Source organism: Strix aluco, chromosome Z (genome assembly GCF_031877795.1).
Source record: "Strix aluco isolate bStrAlu1 chromosome Z, bStrAlu1.hap1, whole genome shotgun sequence".
NCBI classification, from domain to species: domain Eukaryota; kingdom Metazoa; phylum Chordata; class Aves; order Strigiformes; family Strigidae; genus Strix; species Strix aluco.
This window is the reverse complement of record NC_133971.1, coordinates 28878269-28903793: the sequence shown is the minus strand read 5'-3', so window position 1 is coordinate 28903793 and position 25525 is coordinate 28878269. Positions and strand designations below refer to the sequence as shown.

Here is a 25525-nt window from a genome sequence, read left to right as displayed (position 1 = left end):
GTGAATGCCAGCTCCTTTAACTTATTTGCTAATCCAGTTTACAGCCACCACTTCTCACTGTTCCACAGAGAACACTAGCAAAATAACATGCTGTAGCAATATTCAACACAGTTATTGAATCTGAAGGCCTTTCCAAAGCACTCATTGAAGAAAATACAAGGAAGACAGAGATACTACAGAATATACACACAAAATAAAAATTTAAGGAACACAGAAAATCTTTTAGTTTCATTTTTTTTAACTGAAATTCCCCCATGAGGAGGTAGGAGCCATCTGCAGCAAAACAACAAATGAAATCCACTGCAAAGTTCTGTTAAGCTTTTTGCCTTTCCAAAGTTCTTCATTCCTCTAGTATAATCATTGTATTTATTTAGGTTTACAACCACACAAACAGTTGCAGGTTGTACAGATTAATTAAATATCAACACATTACTTATTATAAACTATTTTTAACCACATCATTACCACAAAGAAACTCTCTCTCATAACTTATATTTGGCATTTACAAACTAGTGACAAACTAAATAGCTTTCATAATTTTAAATACTTTTTTTTTTCTTTTTTAAAATTCCTCCCTGGCCTGATCAGACACAGCCATTCCCCATCTGAGGGGGTATCTTCCCCACTACTAGTAACTCATATGAAAGACAAGGTCATCTTGGTTTTGCTATACTTTTTTTTTTTAAAATAGTTAATGGTGAACTGCATACCTTCTCAGCAAAAATTAAATCTGTTTCTCCTGCTTTGTCTGAGACTTGTTCCACAGAGGAAAGGGCAGGGAAAAAAATGATAAATGAACCTTTACCAGAAATGGGGGGGGGGGGGGGAAGAAGTGGGAAGTCACTTAGGTACAGGGTGATACTGCACTACTGGGAACTACTTTTGACTTTGTTTTTTCCCCAAAAAATGGAATGGGAGATTAATGGACTAGGACTATTTCATGTTTATTTGGATTAAAATGTTACACAGATCTTTAACATTCACACTCTTAATCTCTCTCTTCTCAGTCTCTTTACAAGCTAGTGGCTGCTAAAATACTCAGTGTGTTCAATCTTCTATTTCAAGTTCTGTTAGGAAAAGTGGAAAACTATTCCCACGCTTCCCACAAAGCTGGTTTTCCACAGTGATCCATACACCATCATAAGCCTTGCACTGGATCAAAAAAATCTTCACAGATGGAACAGTATTGTGGCTTGTTGTCTTCTCTGAAGTCCTGTTATCTCCTACATATCCTTCCTTCACACCTGTCTTCTCTGTTCACAGGCTCTTACATTGTCTTTCTATGTTGTCCTGCCTGTATATTCATTACTCCTATATGAAGGGCACATGCACTTGGAGATGAAGGTTCAGAGTGCAGAGTTCTCTGGATAACTGCTGTTGTCAGATCATATCTGACTTAAATGAATTATCTGTACCACCACCCTCAGAGAGCCTTTTCAGAAGTGCCCTACCCAAGAATAGAAGATTATATAGTACTGGATTAGGCAATCCTTAATCACTTACACAAGAGGAAGTATAAAAGCCAACCTCTGAAGCTCTTTACAGCTGAAATAGTGCTTGTGATACTCCTTTCAAAATCTGAGCTTTAGAGCTTTTGTTGCTCAGTGTGTTAGCAGTCCTGAAATTAAAAAACAATTACCCATCTCTAAAGCACATGCACAAATCTTTACATAATAAATATTGAAGGCACTTTGTGTTCAGAAAATTCTGTGCAGGCAGGTTATATCACAGATAATGGTGGGCTAGCATTAGTTCAACAGATACTCTTTTTCTGAGGGGCAAACCTGATATAGAAGAGGTGCTGAAGGCTACAGTGTGAACCAGCAGAAGAAAGCTCCTTTTCCTCTCTCAACTCCTTCAGACCACAGTTCATTGCCCATGTGTGTCCCCAAGTCCGCCTGTGTTTGTAAGACTCCTTTGCCTTCAAAAGTCCTTGAACTTCTGAGCACTTTTTTCCTAGTTGTCCAAAGAGAAAACTTATTTCCAACACAGTCCAAACAATTACTCAGTGACCACTGATAAATCATAAATTGTTTCAGATACCAAGCAAAGGACACAATGCCTCAGTAAAACCCCCTTCTTTTTAACATAAAGAAAAATTGCTTGTGCTGTCCAAAAGGAGATTTCAGTTTTAAATAAGTTACTGATTCTTACTTCTATGCATTTTCAATTAAAAGCCAGATCCAGTTAACCAACCTCAGCCAAGCCACACTATTACGCATTTAAAATTATGCTTACCTGCTCAGTCTGATCTCAGCCATGACTTAAAAGGAATTTCACAGGCACCTTAAAATGTACAGCCAAAAGTTAAATATAGACACATAAAATAATGAGATGCATATTTCTGCTGCAAAGTTACACTATGCAAGCCAAACTCCTCCCTGAATAGAAATCCCATCAATTACTGACTTTGAAAGGTAGTCTCCTGGCTTCGCTATTTCTCTTTAAAACATACAGAAATCTGCTGAAATACACCTTTTTTTTTTTTTCTTTTTAAAGCAGAGGGAAGTTGGTACTTAATTTTATACTACAGAATTTGGAGCAAAGCAAAGGCAGCTGTTAACTTGAAGTGATGCGACAGAGAAACAAGTTTGAGATGGCAGCATTACACACAAATGGGGGGTAACCTGGAAGAAAACACTTTCCTTCTTCCCTACAATTTTCATTTGGCCAGAACAAGCAATAATCCATCCTTTGCTGAGGACAGATTTAAAATAAGATGTTGTGCCACTATTGAATTTGGCATGGGAACTCTTCTACCCTTTGGGAATCATGGACACGTTCCAGCAACTCTGAAATGGATTTTCCAGTGACTCTTTTAAAGTTATTCTGAAATTTAAAAATTGGTTCAGAAAAATCAAAACTGCAACATTACCTGTCCACCTATCAGAGAATTAACTGAGGGTTTTGAGGAATATTCCACGCACATTATGTATTACGCTTTCAGCAAAGTCAATGACAAATTTGCTTTTTACATCCTGAGGACTGACAGCTACATTCAGTTATAGCAACTCCTAAATGCCTGTGCTTAGATGTGTCTTGCACACTTGTGACATTGTTAGCATCTGAACCTTCACACTGATCTTTGGGAAGTAACAGCATTCACCTTTCCCTTGCATCCTTCTTTATCAGGGAAGGCAACTTATCACTGCTGATGCATCTCTATTGAGGCAGCTGTGGTCCCTCATCAACTGTCACTGTGTGGAGCCAAGGCAGCAAAAGATGTCAAAGCACTTGAGGTCAAGGCAAAGAAAGCACAGAATGCTGGAACAAAACCTGTTAAAGACCGTTGTGATTTCACTCCAAAGTAAACCACAGGCTCCATCTCAAGGTGGTGACTCCTTAAAAACTGTACTTATCTTGAAACTATGGGGGGGAAAAATTACTTGGGTTTAAGACAGATTAAGCCGTACAATTCATGATGCTCCCTTAAAATGAAGTTCTCCAGCCTATTCTGTATTTTTAACCTCACCTTCCAGCATTGCCTTTCCTATAAGCATGCTCCAGAAAGCTTTCAGGAATACAATTTGTCTAGCACAAAATACATAAAACAATACAAACAAAACAATATAAACAAAATTCTGCATTTTTATAGCACAGTACTCCAAGTGCACAAGAATATCCTGCATTAAACAAGAAAGGGTGAGGAACCTAGGAAAAACAGCTTAGGATCATGCTGGATCCAAACCTTATTGACACCCTTTTCCATTTTGAAGCAAGCTTCAGCACTGAGAAACAGATGATGTTTCAGATACCTAAAGCTTGCAGTCAGGCAAACATAACTGCTTATTTATTTTGTAATTAGTTGGAGGTGCAACCATCTTCCCAAACAACATAGATCAGTTTCTACCTACCCAGAAATTCTTCTGCCATTTCTAACCACGTTTGTTTATACTGGGTACAGCTTAGTTTAGCATTGATGCATACTGGGAAAATCTGTGCAGCCATTCCTGAGCATCCTCATTAAGAGCAGCATGGAAGAGGAGGAGAACAGGAAAGCACTCTGAAGCTCTGTGTGCAATAGATAGCAGATGGGTAATGCACTTGGCACACCACATTTCATAGAAACTGCAGGAGAGTTGCAAGCCAAAATAACTGTTGGGAGAAGAGGGTTAAAAAGTGTTCTGCCCTCAGCAAAAAAGGGCAGACTCACCAACTTCACTGTGGAAAGATAATCAATAGAGACCTCTAGAAGGACAAAACATGATTAGTTAAGACATTAGGCGAGGACATAGCTCTACTTGAAGCAAGTTTCAGAAAACTCATTACTTTTACAGCTGAAAGTTTGGGCTGGGTATCTAATGAACCCATTAAATGGTCTCATTAAGAATCAGCTTCTGTTAGTGCAGAACCCCTCAGAGCAGGTAACAGCATTATTATCAATGGTAATTTGCTAAAATCAGATGTAATTCATTATCCTCCCCATCTCTTTCAAATTAGTGCTGGGCAATATAGTGTAACAACAAAAAGGAGAAGAAAAGAGATTTTGTCCATAATGATGTACCTATGTTGCACAGGATGAGCATGTCCTGCAACCTGCAGACAGCAGAACCGGCGTTGGTACTGCAGGCAGGCTGAACTGTGTTCTGCAATAAGCACTAATCCCACCCAAGGCTTTGACTGGCTGTGTGGCAATGGGCTGCAGATTTCAACAGTGAGGCAATCCAAGCACAAGGCATCTGTGTTATAATCAAGACAGGTTTTGCAGCACTGATCAAACGGGGAAGTGGCTGCTGAGGTTTGTTCCACCCAAACAAGTTTTATACATCTTTTCATACCAAGAGAAGGGAGAACAGAAAGAAGAAGAATTTTCTTTCCCTGTAATAGGGCATGCCGCAACTTGTCATAGACAAAGCACTTGGCTTTACACCTGGGTGGGGATGGATGCGACCACACACATTTTACCCCTCCTGCCCCATGCTTTCAAAAAGTGAATATTTTTAGGCAGTACCCTTCCAAAAGAATTGAAGGGTATCCCCTACATAGACACCTTAATTGCTACACTAGAAGAAAAAAAATCATCATATATTTTGATGCAGTTGAAAAGGAACTGGAAAATAATGGAAGGCTGTCAGATAACTTTTGTTCATGAGCCAAGCCCACTTGCCTCACTACTCCCTACCACTTTGCATTTACACTGACTGCTAGGAAAAGCCTGTTTTCCCTCGGGGAAACTAAAATTTTATTTTTTTAAAATCAACTACTTTCAAGTCCTTTTGCATCATGCCACTCCTGCAACACCCGCACCAGCCGTGTGGGACAAACCTTAATTTTGTTCTATTTATTTTTCTCATAATACTTAACAGGGAATAGGAAAAAGATTTTGCTACAGTTGTCCCTGTATTTTAAGCATGGCCTGCAGAGATCAGTCATGTGACGCTGATCTCTTACCACCTCATCCATCCCACTCTCAAGGCCTTCTCCACAATTGCTTTCCCAAGGGTAAGAAATTTGGGATGGTAGCAAAGCAACACTCAGGTCACTTGCATAGTAGATTTCTAATCTAGATAACTTTCTGAAAGTCACTTGACCTTTCTGGACTAAAGCATATTTTGCTAGTATGGAGAAATAAGAAATGTCAAATTACATTAAAGCTCTTTTGTGTTTGCCAGACTACTTCTGATTGACTTTCAGGGAGGTAAATGAAGAGATCAGAGTAACTTCATCTATGCACTGCCTGTGGCGAGTTCCCAGCTGCAGAGGAGAATCCATTCCCACCATGATTTATGATGTTTCCTTTTCTTACAATGCCAGCAATAGATGCTATTTTAGACAAACAACAGAAACAAGGAATTTTCAAAGTTTTGTCTCACTATCCAAGTATACTTGTTTCAGAAAAATTTACACACACACTTTCACAATTCCAAAACCATCTGAATAGAAGGTTGTAACAAAATAAGAATTACAGTAACATGGCTGAAGTGTCTTTCTGTATGAAAGCACAAACAGCTGCACACTTCCTCCAGAAACAAAGTCACAGGCATGTCAGTGTCCAATTGTTTATATTTTCTGTAAGATCAAATCAAAGGTATCCTCTTCAACCAGCACAGAATTTTTAGCTGCCTCTATTATATCAAGATTGCATAAACATTCAGACTACTAGAAAATTTGATTAATAAAGTGAATTATTGCAGACCTATCAGATGACCTATGGAGAACCTACCATTCCCCTTCCACAAGAGTTTTCTGTGCATCAAGCAAGCCACAAAATTAATGATCTTGAATATCAAAATAGTGTTCTTCAAGATGTTGAAGCTTTCATTTAAATCCTCACAGCCCCAAGACCCCTTTAAGATAAATTATTTTATATTAGCAGTGAAGGAGTTAAAGATTTACAAAGTCAGTAAGAATTCATAACTTTCGCATTTTAATCATTCATAGCCACTGTATTTGATTTACCCCACAATTTCCATCAGAAAATGAAAAAGTTTTGAATAATGAGTTATTCTCAACGTAAATCTCCAGCAAGCCTCTGTCAATCATGTCAGTTCTTTCCCCGTAAGTTTTTCCTGCTCCTGATTGAAACTATACATCCAGTTTAATTACTTCATTACTTAATGACTTTTTACCTAAAAGGCTGTAAATATATGGAAAGCTAAACTAATACACAGCAATTGTCCATGGAATAGATGAAACCATTATAAACATCAGCATAGCTTGTGAAGATCAACTATATTCATACTTTTCAGTATCCTAACATATTTACAAAGTTAAAAAAATTAAAATCTGTAGAGGTCTGGAACACCTCTACCAAAGGATATGTATGCACACACATAAGAGGGAAATAAACAATTCCATACTCAAATACAACATTTGCTTGCCACAAATTGTACATTCCCTCTGCCATATTAGAATAACAACTTGTGGGAAGCTACCATTCCAGAAATTATAGCTTAAAAAGAAGTTTCAGTGTTGGACATTTGTTGGGAAGACTAAGCCTTTTGATAGTTTTGCTGGCAAGTTTTATTTATTAATTTCCAGGGTGTTGAGCAGCTCTTTGTACCTTTGTTCAACACAGGGAAAGAACTGTTTAGTTTACAGCACAGTTTTATATGCAAATTATATTCAGTAGACTCTCTACTCATCATAAGTGTCAACAGGAAAAAAAGCATGACAAATGTAAGACTGTTGAGATTTTTCACAAACTTTGAAGGAACACTGAAATTACAAAGCATGCCTAACTCACTGTAAAGCATTTTCTCTAAGCGTGTGCTAAATCATGTATATTAAAGGATTTTTCTCCTAAATCTACTATGACACTTTATGCTCCGGTTTCGATTTCTAAATATTTGTTACAATTAAAAAAGTCCTGTCTTTTGCATACAGACAAACTTACTGTTTATACAGTCAAACTTACTGTTTGCTTAGCTGTCCCAGAAATGAAGCTTGTTTCTACTCTGTGGAAACATTTTCATTAGATTAAGTAGCAATGGAGAAAAAGCAAGCTTTCACCCCCACACAAATCAAAATTCAGGAGGAAATTCAGAGTTTGAAATGAAGAGATATTTTACTGCCAATAGGGGAAAAAAAGTCTTAACAAATCAGCCAGCTGTTGCACTAACAACATCAAATAAAGAAATTGTGGAGCTTTATCAATAATGCATGGCTGCGCACAGACAATTTATAGCTGTTTTCCATCACTGGGTATTGTGTAGTACTAAATTAAGTCTACAAAATTCAAGGACAGTCCACCCACACAGCTACTGTAAGCCAGCCAGGCCACTTTGAATAAACATTTTAAAGGCATAAAGTGAGTTTTATTAGCATGCTGAGCCACGGTTCCTTGTGGACAAAGCAGCTCCTTTGAAAAAGTAAAAGTACATTTAGAAGAAGGAGAGATGAGTTACTCTTTTGCCCTTACATGTAGAGAAATAGCAAAAATGAAAAAAAATTATTATATACATGCTGAACTTATTAAGATTAAAACATGAAGCAAGAGAATTTATTTGCTATACTAGAAATTGATTGTCAGTCTCAGAAAATCCTGAGAAGTGCTGAACTGGTCTGGTTCAGCCAGCAAAAGACCTAAAAGCAAGAGAACTAAAAGGTGGATTTGATGTGTTTTGTTTACATTTAGGTAGCTCCAAAGATTAATAGACTTATTTTTTTAATCTTTCACAAGTCATATAAATCAGAAAAGCACACAGGAGGCTTTCATCAAGATAAAGAACTAGTTATTGTACTGAAATCACCTCAGCAACATTCATGGCACCAGTAAACAAGTGAGAGGTTGGCAACCCTCCACAGGCCAAATTAACCAAGAGACGGTATGCCACAAGTGGGTTGCTTTCATTCAGTCCCACCTCTTCCTACCACAGCAGTCCCAGCCCTTGAATGCCTTAAACACAAGAAAGCATCAAGGAACTTGGAGCTCACGAGCTGGCCACCAGCAGCAAAAGGATGCAGATGCCAGGTCTGCACATTCAACAGTTTTACCCAGGCTCTGCTCTGGCAGTGGCCAATGTGCCAGCTGGGTCCTCCACCTGGGTCCTCTCTAGCTTGGTTTCAGGTGTAACCAGCCACAACATGGATGGCAGCACCACCAGGAGGTGGGTTTGGGTCATGCTGCAGGCTGCTACTACTGTTTCTTTTACAGTCACACTGCCCAGCTTCCATCTAAAAAATAGTACTGGCAAATGACGATGTTTGTGACAGCCTTTTAATAACCAGACCATCACTCCACATGGGACCCTCCAGGTCTCTCCGGTAACTGGCATGACAAGATCACATTCCTGCCTAGAAAAACTACTTTTGTACAATGTGGGAAGGTGGAGGATGTAGCACAGCATGGTTGGGCAGCTTGAGGGCTTTGTGGCATACTTAAGCACAACCACAACTAAGAGCAGGAAGGATGTAAGAAACATGACTTAAGCCACATCTGTTGTAAGTTGGTCAAGCGGAAATATCTGGCCAAATTTAAAAAAATGTGACTGCGTTTATTGTGCAGGTGTGGAGAGAAAAAAAAAAAAAAAACCCTGACCATTGGTACATGGATTTGCAGGCACCTTAATTTTCTAGATTCTACTGTATAGCAAAGTTTAACTTCACTTACAATAGGCATGCTTTCTCAAAAATCAGATCCCCTTTGCAGGTGCAAGTATCTCATGGACCTCTGAAGCCAACTAATGAGTGTGTAAAACTGATTTATCCACTCCAGTGAGCCCAGAAAATTCAGAAAGTGCAGAGCCAGACTTGACTAAATCTTCTCACTACATGTGCCAGGGCAACCAACTCCTAGCCTTTGGTGAAGCTGCTTCACCCCTGTGAAAGCAGAATCTGTCTGCTCTGTCCTTACAGGCAGAAACTATCCCAGACAATACTGTACTGAGATCTAGTCATGTTTTTTATAAAATCTTTTAGATTAAGATAAGCAGAAGTCCAAAAACCCTACACTTAAGGCTTAGCTAAGGAAATCAGCTGCTGGGTATTTGTATTTTAACCTGCCAGAAGTGCAAAGTTTTCTTCAGAGGGTTGGTTGGATTTTTTTTTTCCATTTAATAGGTTGAGTAAAACCTTTGGCTAAATCAAGGCTACAGGACACAGCTTTGAGAAACCCCAGACAATCCCACTGAAGCAACCTTGGCTTTATAAATGGAAATTAATTTTAGTAAGTCTGTTGCTCATCTCACATTGCCAAAGTCTGTGTTCCAATTAGAAGCACACTGTTTTAATGACTTGCACAGGGATCACATTTGGAGAAGTTCAGAGACACACAAAATGCTCTCAGGCCCTCCCCATGGAGAGTATTGTTCCAGTGGGATGCTGGCTTCATAACTCACAGGCAAAAAGCACTGAGGTGGTCACGTTAGTATTTCAAGGTATCTGTACAAATGCAAAATGGAATGGCCTTGAGCACAATGGAATGTTACTGTGTTACATGCAATCATGGGCACATATAATCTTCAAACACTGTATTTTACGAAGAGGAATTGAGCCCACTTCTCCAAATACTTGCTACATTAGTAGCCCTAGCGTATTGAGGTTTAATTTGTAGTACCTTCTACAACGATGGCTATTGCCATTAATGCCTGTATTTTCCTCTCCTCTCTAACACCAGGTTACAGCCCAGCACTACTCAAATGTACAGCAAGTTTGCTATGCCACTCAGTGTAAGGCTATGCAAAGAAGATATGTATGTATATAATTTGAGGGGGACTTAAATTTAGAGAATTTGAGAAGCCCATCTCTTCATCCTGATCTCTCTATACCCACAGCCTTATGATGACAGCTGACACAGGAGCTGCCTTTACTGTCCACTTCTTAGCAACTGTACATGGTGCTCCTGTGCTTTCTGAAGAGCTGCCCGGCAGCCAGCAATCATCACTACTTTGGTTCCCCAACAGCAGATACAAGTCTGTTCAGGGTTTTCCAGCCTTCCTGCAATCATAATTTTCTTCTTTGTCTGCATGTGTTTCCTTACAGCCTACTCTCCTCTCCTCCCACCCCTGTACCTTGCATGGCCACCCATGCATGCCACCAGACATCCAGGCTGTGACTGCACTAGTTTACTGGCATCTGCTACAGTATACTGGCCAGCCAGGTCTAGGGACCTGCAGGGGCAACCTGAGAATCCCTCTATAAATATATCCACATTTCCTCTGCTTAGAAGCCCATGCTTGGCTGAGGGTGCACACTTCTACAGCCAGGACATGGCTGTGGCACACAGCCACACAGGAACTGGGACAAGCCTAGTTGCAGTGATAATAAGTTTCCTTATTTAGCCTTTTCTAAGCATTTCTTTTCCCTGCCAGCTACAGCCCTGCCTCGGCACCCAGAAGCAGTCATGGCTGGTTTCCCCCACCTCCTGTACAAAGCACTTCTTTGCCACCAGAAAAGACAAAATTCACCTACAAATGCTTTTCTCGATGAAAAGAAGGAGCTCCAGAAGAGCGAAAGCCCTGGTACACCCAAGCAAAGAACAGCATCCTGCAGAGAGGAACAGGCAGCACTCTACAAGCAAGAGCCCAGGGCTGATTTGAAACATGCTGGCATGAGGTCTGCACTGGAAGCACAGGCAGGCTTCCCAGTCACGGCACCTTGCCACAGGTGCATTGCAGCACCCTCTGCCCCCTCTCTGAACTGAGTTTTGCACAAGAGAACCAAAGGGAGAGTCAGTGGAGTCTGGGTACATGCACATACACACACGCACACACCCCATCTAAATCACAAATTTGGAGAGTAATGAAGAAAGGCAGAAGATCTGCTCTTCACACTGAGTTTCACAGTTTGGGAAAAACAGCTGGTGCCCCATCATCTTTGGATCACTAGATTCAGTAGCACTTTACCTGTCCCAAAAGCTGTCAGCAATTCAAGGCCACACCTGTAAGCACAAGATTTACTCCACACTCAACAGCCAAACAAGCTGTCCCCCACTGCTTCATTTCACTCTGATTAAAGCAGCAAAAGCAGCACAAGACAAGAGTTAATCTGCAAGAGTTAGCTATCCTAAATAGTCAGAACGGCCAAGAGACTAAATCTTTGCTCTTCAAGATATGAGTTCAGTTTTAGGTGTGTCTTATCTCTCATCCGAACCTGCAAAACATTGCAGTGCACATAAGGTGGGCAGTGACAGTCACCAAAATTAAATAAAAACAGGAGCCAGCTGCCACTTCAAACAGCACCTGTCAAACCTGAGGGAATCCAGGAGTCAGTAGCAAAGAGAACCTTTACACAGGGATTACTCATCTGGATTTCTTTTTTTACAGATTTAATTCAGGCCCTCCCTTTGGTGTTGCTCTTAACCTGATGTGTATCTTTGCACAGCAACAGCTCACCCAGTCCTTGGTCACTGAAATAACTCTACAGCAAGAGAAGACCATGCTGTGCACTGGGCATTGCACTAACATACTCTCCATTGGTCTAGTCTGTGGCTAGTCTACTGTGCTGCTGAGAAAAAAAATTCAGCAGCAGCACTACAGTGCGGTGGACTATGAATCCAAAAGACGGGTACAAAATATGGGTAATAAACAGCAGCAACTCTAGCCAAAGCAGAATGGTCACTCTTCTAGCTACAGTTGCTTTTAGCTTCTTACCTGTATTTTTCCTGGGGTGAAGAATTTGTTTCAGCCTGACATCCCATAGGGACTGACGACTAAATCTTTTTACTTCTAGAACGTTATTAATACACAGATGAAGGACTAAGACATTCTAATGGAGAGGTATACGAGCACTTAAGAGTGTAGAATTAGTGATTTAAGAAAAGAAACCAAGTTGTTTCTTCACTGCATAAATTTTTACCTTACTGAAGTCAGTCAATTTACTCATAACTAACCAATACTGATAGTTGGTTCCAGTCTAAGACTTCATGTACATATGGTTTATTACAGAGCAAGAGGTGGGAATGGGACATCTGTCCTCTTCCCTGTGCCCCTAACAAAATAAGTCACATCTTACCTTAAAACATTGTAACAGAAGTGCCAGTCCTCTGATGTTTAAAAAGGCCTAAAGGAAAACTAGAAATAATGCAGAAGATTCAGCTAGTTCAATGCTTCAGCATTTGACAGCATATTCAGGAACCTGAGAGTCATCCTACCAGAAGAGAAATGAAAAGCACCAAAATTAGTCACTGTACATGCTGGGCAATTTATCAGATGCTTAAAACTGCTGATGCCTGGTAGAGCCACACTGCTAAACAATAATGAAATTACCAACAATCACTAAGGCTAAGTAATTTTTTGCTTCCAAGGTGAAACGCACAAGCAGTATTTTGGTTAGAGCACCCTGGAAAGGAAGCATGGATCTTGCAATAGCTAGGTCGATCTGCACTGCCTTCCCAATTTAAATTCTCTTTGTTCAAACAACAGTCCATGTGAATGAACAGAAACAAAGCTCCAGGCATGTCAGGATACACCAGCCATGCCAGTTACAAAAACAAAACTGTAAGTGTTTAAGGAACAGTAACCTGGTACTAATTTGAACTGGGAAACGCAGCAGAAGCCCACGTGAGCTAAGTAGTAACACTACGTAAGCCAGAATGTTGGTGTCCATGAAAGACACATGGAAGTATTATAGACTGCAGTAAAAAGAGAGACATCCTCAGACTGCTTTGTCTCATTTCCCTGAACAGGCTTTAAAAAATATTCTCATCTTGAAAGGACTCATATATACTCTCAACCCTTACTGAGTCAAGGCAGTGCAACTGCAGCTAAGCCTTCACCACTATGTCACATAAAACAGCTCTTTTCCTCCACGACAATTCAGCAAAGATGTTCTGTTACTACAGTTTAGACACTTGTTTTTCAGTTCCAACTCACCTGGCATGTTTAAGCCCCCAAAGGAGCAAACTTCCCAAAACCACAAGCACACACATACAGAGACATCATTCCTCGCACCAAGACCTCCTCCCTCACAAGCATTCACAGGTACGGTCCAAGTCAGCTGCACCCTGACACTGTGCTGATATTGAACAGTTTGCACAACAACTTTGCTAGGACATTTGACAGCTATGGAGGGATGGGATGGCAGAACAATTTATCTGTATCTAGCATGGTTACTCAAGAGAGTTTTGAAGATTATTTTCAGGGAAAAAGACACTTGTTATCATCCAGGTTTTAAATAAGTACTTCCCTAAAGCTCTGGTATGAAGATACACAGCGATCATACCAGTCTGTAAAACTACAGAGGTGTGGACTTAATGAAGTACAAGGGAAGCATATCAGGTAAGAATTAAAAGATTTTTCATTATAAATTAATTAACAAACTGTCACTGAAAGCATGTCACAAACCAATGTCCCTACATATATATATCCTAATATCCTATATTCTAATCCTACACTGTTTACAAATCCCTAAAGCAGCCTCTTAAGGGTTAATTGCCTTCATAAACTAAAATAACAAGTAGCGTTTGAAGGGAAACTACAAGGGTCTGTCTGTGGGAGGAGGGGAGGCGGGATTAGGTGGAAGACCTTACACTCTGGAAAGATAAACCATAAATGTAACATCTGTTACAACACCAGAAATCCAAAGCCCCAAGTGCAGGTGAGCTTTAAGATAGTATTCAGTGCTCTCAAGTTACACGAAGGAAATGGAAGCCGACTTCTTGCCCCATCTAATACATTTACTTACATTTTCAGCTATTCATGTAAAATATGAGCTTGTTTACACTCCATGTTAGCTATTTATGATACCCTAAAAATGTTTTTCTTACATTTCAATGGGAGCGCATTCCAAGATGATTACAAGTATTGCCATTTACATAATATTAAAAACTGTAATGCATTAGGAAACTTGAGATGACAGAAGACAAATTATATCCTTGGAGCTATATATTCACAGATAATAGGAAGTACCACAATAATTTTATTTCTGTATAACCTCCTGCTCTACATTTCTGTATAAAGCGTTACAGCAGTTTCCTGTAAAAGTTCTGAATATTTCAAGACTTCAGCCTTTATCTTCAAGTTGTTCAGCTGATTGTTACAAATCCTGGACCACTGCTCAAGAACACAACAAACCTGACTTTCAAACTCCTACTACCATACCCAGCATGCAGCATCCCCGTGACATGGTGTCAAGATCATTCAGTTATTTCTCGTGAGTTAATTTTGCTCCAGCAGACTTCTCCTTTGCACCTTGTCCCAAAGGTAGCATAAACTCTGTACCAGGTACTCTGTAATTCAGCTGAATCAAGTGTTATACCCACACCTGGTCCAGATCAGTTTGAAAGCACAGTAACTGTGCAACACCAAAGGCCAGGACTAGGACATGGCTTCAGCTCCAAGATGAACTAGTGATAAATTTGTGCGAGGTACTCCTCTTTCTCAAAGAGGACTGAACAAAAATCAGAAATCCTTAACGAGCTAAGATTTAACACATACCTTACCATTTTCACACCAGATGGAAAGAATGCTTCAGTTTTTCTTTTTACCCCAAACAAATCACACCATACATTCATGCACAATCATCTAACTCCTACACATCCAAGCCCAATCAAAACAAAAAACATTATGCCGCACACCCATTTTTTCCCTTAAGGAGAGAACAAACCACACCTAACAGGCATTAAGAAAAACACCAAACATTAGAAAATATTATGATATAATGGGAATTTTTAAAATATATGTAATACCGTAAGCAAAATTTTAACCTGTATGAAATAGATTTGTGTATCTCATATCACAAAGTAATTGTTCTTCTAACCTGTCTGGCAAATGGCAATCTAAATTAATTGCCAGGCAGAAAACTGACTCAGTGACTAGCACAGAGTGCTAACTAAGCAGCAAAGAAAAGCGGAAATTAAAACAAACATAGTAAAACAGTCAAGCAGAGATATTACATATACAAAGGGTGCACATTTGCTGATAAAGTTGACATTTTTACAGGAAGCTTTAACCTTAACATTTCACATTTAAACAAAGCTTGCTATGCAACAGGTATTTCTTAAATACCCAAAGATAAGGTTTCACCTATTTTTCGTGGAAAGTCTAAGTACTTCACAGCATACTCCAGCTTGAGAAGTTCTCCACATGCGCGTAACATACGTATTCCATCTTCTCCCTTTTCCCATTTTAATATTGTTCAACACCTCCTCCTACACACTCCTCCAACACACACACCTCTCTCCAGCAGACAGCAGCCAGTTTCACTTATCTAAAGAAGAATTTATGCTGGTCTGAAAAAACACCAGCCCCCTCAGCTGCAAGGACACGCCTGGATAACTTATTGAGATATGCCTCAGATGTTGCACGAAACACCTGAAAGTCAGTTAAAGATGCACTGCATAGCACCAGAAGGGTATTTACAATAAATTTGAAGGTAACATTTCCAGTGGCAAAGATACTATTTCATGGTGTCATTCTACATTTTTGGACAGAAAGCCTTTAAGCAGTTAAAAGCAATATTCAATCTTGGTACACCTCACTAATACAAGTCACCATAATTGCTGAAGGAAATAACTAAGTCTATGTCTGCATGGCACAAAGCACCATGCTAATTAACCCTGCAGAGATACTAATTAATCTGGGCAGGGTGCCACGGTAACATGACTACTCTGCTGCCTCAGGGATCTCCCCATGCCAATGTATCATGCCATTTGGTCACCTCCTGCAAGCTGTCCCTTTCACATGAAAGAAGCCTTACACCAAAGATGAGCCCCCCATGGAAGGATGCTTCCTCTCAGCAGCTGTCATACAGATCTTTTTTATTTAGGCCTGTGACCTACAGCAGATAATACCGAGCTGTACATTGCACTAATTCTTAACAAACAGTAAAAATCGACTGGTATCACTGAGGATCCTAGGCTGCTAGGAGGAGGAATGTGAGAGGGTGTATCCTTAGGCCCAGCAGAGAAGCTCCAGGACTGCATCTCAGAGGAGCTATGTGTAATGATAATGGTGATTGTCTGCCAATCACCTGCAGCAATTCAACCTACAACATTTTCATTTTTCACCTGGTCTCAAAACAGAGCAAGCAGAGACTGTAGTGCTAGTGTAAATGTTCATGAATTAGTAGGTTCTAAATAGCACATCAGTGGTGTGGTTGTTAGCACATTAAAAAAAGTTAAATTGTTGCCAAAGCAACTTTCCTTTCAACCTTCTGGTGATAAAACAAATCTTGGGCTAAAGCCAGAACACACTTATCTGCTGTACCTGATGCCACATCTTGGTACAGAGACCAGCTCTTCACGTACTGCAAATGGACTTTGAGCTTCTTGTGACTTGTTGAAACACATGCCATAAAGAATAGTGTACTCAGCAGTAGCTTGACATGCCTGTCCCAACAGGAACTGATTTTTGAGCTGTCAGAAAGTAGGAAGGAAGGGGAACATCTGACATACAATACAACTTGCAGCAGAACATAGTCTCATAGCCTGTCCAACAACACAGGATGGAAAGATACAGAAGGGTCATTCACAGTGGCACAAACAAGCCAAAGCCAGGGAAAAGTGTTTTACTGCCAAGTACAACAGGCAATCTCAGAGTCTGAACACCCCCCTGTGCAGACCCCTCTTCTGCCTCCCCACCAATCCACATCTAAAAATGAGATATTTCCAAGACAATCCTGTTCATATCTCTCAAGAAATGCAGATGTTATGCAAAGCACAGCTCCATGAATTTATGCATGAGTTACTTTAGCAAGGGGACTCACATTGCTGGTAAATGGGATACACCAGCTCAGCTAGAACCCGGCAGGTAAGGCTTACTTCTCACATTTCAGTCCTTTTGCACAGGCAGAGGTCACAGCATGAGAAAGGGCAGCTTCACCTTGATCCAGGGTTTGCACTACAGCCATCAGAAACCGGTAACTGGTTTCAACAAGTAGGCTGTTTCTTGTGACAAAAGCACAGGGACAATTTAGTCTAGTATAAGGTGTGCTGCACTGAGACAGGGAGAAACCACATCGAATAAGCAGCAGCAAAGCCCTCCTTGAGCCTTTCATGCTCTCATGAGAGTGGACAAGTACTCAAATAAGTCTGTCTGGTCCAGCACTGATGAATGCAAATCCTACACCACTGTAAAAATCATTACCACTAATTTAAGAGAAATTAAATTGCATTTGATAAGTATGTGTTAAAGTAGCAGTTCTCACACTTAGACCCAAACTACATCAGCTCATGAAAATGAAAAGGTGTCATGAAAGACACATTTGCTACCTGATCAATTTCAAAAACAGTAAGACTTTTTCCACAGGCATCTGATGCACATGTAAGTTTGAGACAGACTAATAAAAAGCTGTCTCCCTCAATTTTTTTTTTTTTTGACTCAAAGGCTGAATGTGAATTGTACACAGTAAAAGTGACAATCTAGGTAAACATTTCAGTCTCCAACCAACAAAAACTGTTAAATTGTGACAAAACAGTAAAACCCAGCAAGTCCTAAAAACAGATGTGCTGAACCTTAACACCTTTAGCTGTCAAAACAGGTGAAACTGACTCACCATTCATTGTACCCTCAGAGGCTAGATACTTGTCCCACTCGCTCTGCCAGTACCTTCCCTATACAAACTATGGAGTTCACCATTGACTTTCTGAATGGACAACTTTGCTTGGCAGGACAAACAGTGCCATAACACAACCACCACTGCCAGGGAGATTTTCAGCCAGCAGACAGCAATCTGAGCTTTAACCAGAAGTGGGAAAACTTCTGACAAGAAACTGTACAAATATCCATTCTAACAACTGAGGCTGCTATCACTGATGAAGCTTCACTGACAGTGCTAAAGCTCATCCAGTGCTTTCTTTCATCCCATCTACAAGCAAATCACTGCTCATGGACAACTTCATCCATATATAGGACTCATGCCCAGAGAGTAAGAGGACGTAGTCATTAGCACACCCAAGTTTTGTTTGTGGGGACTTTTTTTCCTTCTTTTTCACCTGTCTCCTTCTGCAGGCAGATCTCATTCTTTGTTCTGTCTGCAAAACTAAGCTACCAAAACTCAGCCTAGATTTAAAAACATAATGTACTTCCTAGGGCTCTAAAGCAGGATGGGCTTTACAAGGCCAGTTTAGTTGAGATATTCAAGGTTAGCCAAGGAACGAAGGGAGAAGGGAGTATCACTGCTGAAACACTGGTGTGAAGTTACCTAAAAGTGGTTCAAGAAAGAAGGAAAACTAGGAAGACTCAAAGCTACAGATCATCTTCATTTAACTTTTCTCAATACACCAGTTATATCCTGTACTACACCCCTTATCCAGTTATATCTTTTGCTTGTTCACATTACTGTATCATGAAACACCTCTGACAAGCAACAACACACATGATCGATCTGTGCTTGCTTCCTTAAGGAGAGCAGAGGTTAGGAAAGGGCATGAAGGTCGTTCTTTTGTCTTGCAAAGTGGAAAATGAAACTGAAAGGGACCATAAAATACTGTCTTGCTTGCCTAGTTCATAGGTCAGATAGAAGCCTCTCACCTGCCTGTGGGACACAGGCACAGGGACAGGCTGCTCCTGGTGACACCCACCTGCTTACTCCTCTGGTCCCATCCAAGCTGGGCAAGCAGAGGAAGCGGGGGAAAGGGGCCTGCCAGCTTTTAAAAGGCAGAAGACACTTCAATAAGTAATCTTAACCTTCAAAATTAAAGATACAGAGCAGATTGCCATTATCTCCAGAAACAGCAGCTCAGAAACACTAATAACCTTGATGGATCTCAAAAATTCTTAATTGCTAGATTTCAAGTGACAAAAGCAGAACTCCATAAAAATTCTGTTTCTTCATGCTATTTCCCCAGCCTCATGGAAAATGAAAACATTCCCCAGCTGTCAAGCACCACTATATACCTTCATGGGTGTAACACATCTATAGCTAATAACAATGAAATAGGCAGTTGATGTGCTCTAGAACCATGCCAAGACCCTGCATTTTAGGAAATCCATATCCCTCACCTATCCATCTCTGTATCTAGGCCTGGAGGCTGAAGGTCCCCTTACACTGGGACAGGCCACTTTCCAAGACTTCGAGTTGGCGGGAAAAAAAGACAACAGGGCTCACGTCCTCCTCTGGCGCCAATGCAAACCTTGGACCAGGTCATTTGGCTTTGTAGCTTGGGCTTTCCATATGCATAGTACCTAGCTGCCTTTGGGATTTTCAAACAGACCTTACCACCATCTCCCTAGTGATATTCCAGAGCTTATATTCCTAAGGGATGGGATTTTTGGAAGAGCTATGGTAAACCTGCCTCCAAAATCCAGCATTGTTTGGGAATGACTCTCAACACCCACCGCACACTCCTGTAATAGCTGAGAAATTTCTGGTACTGAACCAAGATGAGAATAAGCCTCTGTCATAAAACGCAATGACCTGATGAACCCCAAGCTGCACAGTGTTGTTGTGTGGTGTGGTCCTCGCTACAGCAGGCTATAATGAGAGGGATCCTCAAATGTGTAAACATAGTCACATATCACTGAGGGCCACTGTCATGGCAATGCTGTTTCCCTTGTGCAAAAGGAAAAAAAAAAAAGAAGTATAGCAGTTGTCTCATCAGACATTCTGAATAAATAACTTGAACAGTAAAAGTTAAAAACAAAGTAATTCTGAATTTACCTCCTGTGAAGCAAACTGATCCAGAATAACTACTGTATGTTCTAACACCTTCAAGAGCACCATGTTCTAGACATGGCGATTCATTTGGACAAGGGGTGGTAGACAAAACTGAGAATTTCCAGGGATTCAGTGACCAGGAAAATTAAGCAAACAACCATGTGGCCTCCAACAGAAAGGCCAGATTATTCTTCAGAGTCCCACCACTAGCTCTTAAGAGAAAAAGCTTTCCCCAATTTCATTTCAAGCCCTGTCGCTCTTAAGAGTCTGTGTACCTCAGAAACAAAGCAGAAAAGCAGTTGGTCCTAGCATAAGCAAGAAAGGCTAGCAATGGGAGGACAAGCACAAGACATGTGATGCTGGTCGGATGTTCTTGTGTTAGAATTGTTATAATGGTTAGCATATTCAGCAATGGCACAGATTAGAAACTCCACAAAAGAAGGCATACACAAATGGCAATATTCCTGTCCCTTCTGCCAAAAAATAAGTATAGGGAGACTGTCATTACAATAGTAGTACTGACTCTCTCATACAGAAAATAGATATATATATATTAAACACTGGATTTTCAAGGCTCCATCTCACAGATATTAAGGTTGTAATCTAACAACCTTATCTCTCAAACTAGACTGGGGGAAAACACAAAAGTGAACTGTGTGATTTCCAGCATATGTTTCCCTTGAACAACCAAAAGAATAATATAAAAATTGTGAAAATCCCCTCTACACACACAGTCCATAAAACATGAAGGTCAGAGAGCAAAGTAACCTCAGCCAAATCCGCCTGAAAAGTTGCAGGCTCTCCTTTGCAAGTGCAGCCAGCAGAAGGCAGGGGAGGGAGAAGACAGAGTGGAAAAGCAGATGAAAAAGCCAGCGCAAGCTTTGCAACACTGCTTTATCATGTCAGTGTGAAGGCTCAGCCTGCTTGCGGGTACTCGGGATCACTGCGGATGAAAAATCACCAACTTAATCATCATCCTGCCACGGCTTCTGCCTAGCAGACTTTGATTTGTGCGGGACTATCTGAGTTGTTGCAGCATTTTGCAAACAGTTTGTCCACCAGAAAGAGATACCGACAGAGGTAGTTCAGACACACACACACACAGGCATACACACTCTGTAATACTTCCTCAACATTAAGTACTGCCATTCAAAAACAAATCACCACTTCAAGCCACAAGTACTCTCCCATTTAGTCATATTTTAAATAGTCCATTAGATTGTAACACTGAAACATACCCAGTGACACAAATCAGATCAAATTTCACTATTTCACGAAAAAGAGAAAAGAGGAAAAAAAAAACCCTAAACTTACAGGGCTGTTAGTCCACGGCTTCTCTCTAGCACACTGCACATCATTGAACTGCAATGCCCGAAACGGTAACTTGACCTCTCTGGGAAGGTGGGCGGTATTATACAAGCTGAAACATTAGAAACATGCATAATTATGCTGGGTATTTGCCACGCATTCTTTCAACCGTGAACCAATATGAATGGAAAAGTCACACTGCCACTCCAGGCTTAGATTATGTCCAAACCAACAATTAAGAAGATATTTCATGAGGGGCTGAGAGAACTAAATTTCCAGAGCAAGAGAAATTTTCTTTGGATTTAAGCTGCGCATGTGTTACAAAGGCAAAATGACAGTGCTGCCATCTCAAAGCCAAGACAATAGTGGGCTACACCAGAGATTTGCAGCCTTCTTTCCCATCACTGAGTTCACAGTGTAACTTTGTTCTACTCCAACCCCATGTACCCACTGTACCCATTCATGCAGCACTTCTGGGGATGCCTGCCAGAGCACCCAACACATCCCGTCATTAATCATTCGCCCATTTCTGCACCGTGACGCCTCTCTTGCACACCTGTGCAGTGCCTGCCTGCTCCTCAGCACAACCACACACCTCTGTCAGATCACAGGCCTTTTTAGCAGAAGCAGTCCATCCATAGGGCTGGTTGGGATGAAAACACCACTGGAAGGACAAAGGGGGCAGGTGAATGAAGAGAAGAGACCATGCTTGCTCCTAGCTGCACTGACAACCATGGCTCACATCACAGTTGTGCTTACGGTTATGACAATATCCCCTTCACACCAAGCATACAGAGTGCCCTTTGTATGTAACCTTCTCTTCCCTTCAAGCAAAGCAGCATTCCCCCTTTGAGTTTTGAGTAGCAGAACCAGAAGACAACGAAATACAGCAAGCCAATATTCACAGCCACAGCTTAACAAAATAGACAACATTTTCAGAACTTTTAAGGCTAGAAGACAACACAAAATGCAATTCTTTCTTAATGGGGAGAAAATGCAGTTCCCAAAGATAGAAGAACTGTGCACATATCTAACTACAGTCCTCTCCTGTTACATTAAGCTCTCCTATTCCTAAAACTCAAAACGTAGCCACACTCCTAACAAGTGAGATGCAGCAACATCTATGATTGCTGTGATGCCAGTTGCCCCTTAATTTATTTTGATACTATCATCCACGTGTTGCTGTTGTGGGCAAATAACTTGCCTATCCCCTTTTCACACTTCCAGCATTCTTGATTCAGCCATTTAATTTTTGCTGCTTGCCACAGACAGATGTGGCATACACGGTATTTATTTCAGCTAACTCCCTATGCACTAGGGGCAACACATGCATCTGGAACGCTGTTCCAGCAGAGACACATGAATAATTCCAGAATAATTCTTCTGTTTTGTAGTTCACACAGCTCAGCTTCCTCCACCTCTCCCCCTTCATTATATACTTCCAAAACCTTTGAAGATCATAGCAATGCATATAGTAAAGTACCCCTCAATACATGTAAGTCAGATTTTGCAGTTTTCAAAATCTGTGTTTCCCCTTTATGCAGGATAACCATGTATGTCAAGAAACATGAGTTGCCACAATGACCACACAGAAATAAAGTAAAAACTTAAGAGCAAATTTTTTTCCACATGTATCTGAAATCTCGTAATTGATCTGCAGTCAATCAAAAGACAACAGAGCAACCCTCTTAAGCCTGACCTAAAGTATCTATTCAAAATGTTAGAGCTACGTGATGAAAAGGCCTTAAGTCAAACAAAAGTGGTTTGCGGTGAAAAGAGAAAAATTGATGTGCATTCAGAACAGAAACTGCTATAACGTGAAGACCTGAGTTTGCATCAAATCCATGTTGGAATTGTTTAATTGCCACCATGTAAGAGCAGGAATTTCTCAAGTTGTTTTCACTATTTGCTTTTTCATTAAACATGAGAGAAAAGTCAACACTATAGTTTTAAGATTCCAATTTAGAAGTGGTTTGATAACAACCTTTCCCAAGTCATTCTCCCAGGAAAGAGTTGTTGGAGCACAGATCTAATTAGGGCTTGTCAGTTAAGCTCATTCTGCTGCTTTGTTCAGAAAACCTAGACAAATAGCTTATCCATGGATAGACCTGGGGGCCTTTCACAAATATTTTGTATTCCACTGCAAGCTTAGGCACATTACATAAACATCTGGAGTACCCACTAGAAATGTGAACACCTCCCCCTCTGCCCTGCAGTGAGTGTCTGCATGACACTGTTTCATCAACAGTGACAGAAAGAAAACAGTATTATAGAGGGCTTCCATCAAAAAAAAAAATGTTGTAATCTATAGCTTGTCTATACATACACAAGGGTTTGGGGGAAAAGAGAGGAGGGAAAATTCAGGTGCATACACAAGTTCTCCAATTCTCCTTATCAGTGCTTAGCTTCTGAAAGAAAGCAAGCACATTGTATGATTAGTAAGAAACTGTTTCCAGAAGGGTTGGAGACTAGACTGCTCTAGGGGAAACAGCAGTGAAAATCAGGTATGTTCATCATCTCCCTGGAGGTACAGTCCAGTTTGGAAGTTCTCTTAGCATCCAGAACTTAAGACAATGCCAAGTCATCCTAGTGTACTCTGACACCACCACAGACTGAGAGCACAGAGAAAACCACAGACACTGTATGAAACCTGGGCATCCACAAAAGCTCCCACCTGTGTTGACCATGCCAGGGTCCATAAGTAATCAACCAGCTGCTCACAAAGCAGCAGATACTTTGATATCACATTTCACAGCATAGCTGTATTGGAGTCAAGGAGCTACCTGCTGTGTGAGCCAAGCTATAAGGAGGGAAAAGCACACAGTTCTCTCTGCTTTCCCCAAAGTCCTAAAACAGCAATGTCAGCACCTTCAGCTTAGACTGCAAAGATGCCTGCAGAACTGCAGCTATGAAGTCTAACCACTCGGTAATTTTTAATGTATGTTTATTTTTCAAAGCTGTGCCTTACTGTACATTTCAGCAACTGCATAATAGGCACAGCTTAGTTACCTTAAAACATTCCCTTTACAAAACCAGGGAAACAAAGTCTTCCTCTTCACTGCCACTCCACAGGAAAGCACTGAAAGCTTCTGGTGAGACAAGGGCAGTAGCAGACAACCAGTGACATAAACCATCGTTCACATTTTATTCCAATGAGTAATAATTACATGATTTAAAAATACACAAAATCTATGCATTTGTTAAACATGAAAGAAACTGTCCTCAAGAGCTGGATGCTCTGAGATCACATTTCAAAGCAATGCAGTATCATTCTGTTAATCTTCTGGGAAAGCCAGCATGAATATTCTGCTTTAGTGTGATTAACGCAGGAATTCCAGCCTCTCCATGGTGACCTTCCACAGAAACCTCAGGGGTCAAGAGTAACAGCTTGTATGTGTTGTGCTGCAATGCTAATGTATCTGTACTATCAACAAAAGCCTTCTGTAACAATAGAACCAGCAAGTTTTGGAGGGGAAAGGGGAGATCGATACGTACACTCTAAGACTGCCACAAAACAGCTTCTAGACAACCTTAAGTAAAAAGTTGTTCTTTTACAGGTAGTTGCAGAAATTTCATTTTTGCTATGCAGTTGGAAAAAAGTTTACAGATTTACTTCCATGTTTTATTTTCAACAAATACCCATACCCTATAATAAATAAAAGACAGCTTTCTTAGAGCAGCGGTTAATGAATAAAATGAAGCTGAGAGAAAGGCTACTTCTTGCTCTAACAGTGAAGTGCTAGGCAGAGAAAGGGAGGGTTTGCGGGAAAGATGTTGGGTTTTTTCCCCTTGAGCAACATCACAGTAAAACCCTGGTGAAACCCAGTGAGCACAAGCAAACCTGCAACGACAATGCCGGTTCTTGCCCTTCATACTGAAGTGGCTGTGCCCTCCTACCCCAGCACCTCTCAGCAGAGTGACAGGCAGGGACTGCTACAGGGGAAGGGCGCAACATGGACGGGCAAGGAGGCAACAGCAACTGCTCTGCAAAGGCCCTGGGCTCCACGAGAACAGCCAACGAAAGTTTAAACTGAACTCCACTCAGCATGCTTGGCATAAATAGCCTCAGCGTGGCCAGCATCAAGCCATGGAAAGTGATCATCAGATGAGTTATTTCTCCTCATTCTTACCCTTGGCAATCTGAGAAGAATGAAAGAGGATACCAGCTAGCAAGAAGGCTGCTAATTAATTCCTTCTCACCCAGGCACTGCAAAGTTTCTAGCTGCAAAGCACCTGCTTA

General features: G+C 40.8%; 1 protein-coding gene across 1 annotated transcript in view; it reads right to left on the bottom strand.

Annotated features, from left to right (window-relative positions):
- Positions 1-25525, bottom strand: part of KANK1 (KN motif and ankyrin repeat domains 1) — a 128667-nt gene that overhangs the window by 82427 nt on the left and 20715 nt on the right. The window contains exons 2-3 of the mRNA XM_074812984.1: positions 21292-21397; positions 12394-12528 (exon numbers count right to left, since the gene is read on the bottom strand). The gene's annotated coding sequence lies outside the window, so the exon portion shown is untranslated. The remainder of the gene's footprint in view (positions 1-12393; positions 12529-21291; positions 21398-25525) is intronic.